This window comes from Myotis lucifugus, unplaced genomic scaffold, assembly GCF_000147115.1.
Source record: "Myotis lucifugus unplaced genomic scaffold, Myoluc2.0 scaffold_285, whole genome shotgun sequence".
NCBI classification, from domain to species: Eukaryota; Metazoa; Chordata; class Mammalia; order Chiroptera; family Vespertilionidae; genus Myotis; species Myotis lucifugus.
In genome coordinates, this window is record NW_005871333.1 from 1,537,708 (window position 1) to 1,539,955 (window position 2,248).

Genomic DNA, 2,248 nt, shown 5'->3' on the forward strand with positions numbered 1-2,248 from the left:
GGTGCACCCTCACTGCGGAATTCCCCGGGTTAAAACCCATCTCGTTGACTCACCCTATAAATAAGCGTTTCATCGACAAGGGACACGTTCTTCACACCCAGTCCTATCGAAACGGGGCCTGTCCCTCTCTTTACCCCTAGCCCCTTTTTTCCCGTTTTTTGGTTTTTTCTCTACCTGATTACTGCCTCTATCATCTCTATTGTGAGGGGGCCCCCCCCGTAACCCACCGTTCCACTTCTTCCCCCCCCCATTTTCCCACATTGGATACCTCCTGGCTTTCCTGGGACACGGCCCTCGCAGGAGAAATTAAAAGCGGCCGACTCCCCGGGGGCTCTCTGGACCCAGGCTGAGGGTAGGGAGGGCAGACAACCTGAACCCCAGATCCCAGGCACAGGTGGGGCCCCAGCATTGAGGGCTGGGTCTTTTCATCGGGCAGCCAGGCAGGAGAGGGAAGCAGGCCACACCACAGATAAGCTCATTGGTAAGCCCCAGGTCAGCGTCAGGTTCAAGGACCCACACAGGCCTGTGGATGCAGAAGAGGGAGCCCAGGGGAAGACCCCATAGGGAGGGGAACAAACAGGCTCAGCTTGGGAGCTCCCCAGGGGAGGAATGGGGGGGGAGGGGGAAGCTGTGTGTGTGTGTGTGATTCAGGGAGGCCTGGAAGTGACTTTGGCAAAGTCGGGGAGATGTGGGTGCTGGGTGCTTCTTGGCGTGGGGATGACGGGGCAGGTCCGGTACCTTGTGTGGGAAAGAAAAGAGATTTGAGTTGGTTTTTGTGTTCCTCAAACCAGTTTGCCCACATCCTTGGCATCTGTGCCCCGGGCATGACCTGTTGGAGTCTGGCATGTCTGGGCCTGAGGGGCCACGGTGCCTACGTGAGGCCAGCGGTCTCTCTGGCGGCCATGGGGTCACGGGGCACTGGGAGTGGAGGGAGGCTTGGACTCTGCCTGCTTCACTGCACTTAGAAGGCCCCTCCCTACACTTAAAAGGCGAAGGAATGTCCTCCTGCTCCTCACTCAGCCCCCTGACCCCACCCCCACCCGCAGGGAGTCGCCCTCCACGGGGCTGGCTATGGGCTCAGCCCCACGCTGGCTCCAGGCATCTCTTCTCTGATCCACCTTTTCTCTCCTCAGGGCCCTCGCTCTAGCACAAGGCTTTCTTCTGCTCACACAGAGCTTTGTATGACCAGCAAAACACACACACACACACACACACACACACACACACACACACACACACACAGAGGCATTGAGTCTGGAGGGGGAAAAAAGGACAAAACAAAACACCTGGGTTTGAGATCAGGCTCTGCCATTTACCAGCTATGTGGCCTTGGGCAGGTCAAACTCTTTGAGCCTCAGTTATCTCATCTGTAAACTGGGGTAATAACACTTAATGGTCCTTATCTCATGGGGTTGTCATGAGGCTCAAGTGAGATGATGCATGTGCAAACACTGCAAAGGCTTCACCCATGGAAGGGGTTGTTATTGTGGCTGTCACACCACACACGACCCAAAGAGAACCCTCACCCAGAGTGGGAACGCAGGAGCGAGTGCTGCTTGCGTGCCTGGCACTGCTTCTTTACTCATTGGGTAACTATCTATCGAGCCCACTGTCTGCCAGGCACTGTTCTGGGCACACAGGCTGTATGAATGACTAAAATGCAAGATTGCCACTGTCTTGGAGCTCACATTCTAGGGGAGGAACTCCCTGCACCCCAATCTACCCAGCACACACTCTGACCTCTCCCCTGCACCCACAAACCTAGCCTGAAAGGCCAGGCAGCATTAGGCCACTAGGAATTCTCTTCTTAAGTACCTCATAGTCACCTGATGGTCTGGCAGAAGCCCTCAGTGGGAAAACAAGGCCATTCTGATCCTTGTTAGAACACTCAGAGCCTTGTGGCAAAAAGAGAACAGTCATTAAGTCTAATTGCCCATTTTCCAGATGAGGAAATTGGGGTCCAGAAAAGTTAACTGCCTTGCCCTAGGTTATGCAACTGGTCAGTAACCCAATTACTCATTCAGTCAACAAACATGCACTGAGCTCCTGCTCTGTGCCACCCAATGTTCCGGGCACTAGGGACAAGGCTCTGCCTTGGTGGGGCCTTCATTCTGTTAGGAGGCGACTGAAAGAAATAGGTAAGTGCCCTGGCTGGTTTGGCTCCGTGGGTAGAGTGTCGACCTGCTGACCAAAGGGCTCCGGGTTCGATTCCAGTCAAGGGCACGTACCTTGGTTGCAGATCCTCCCT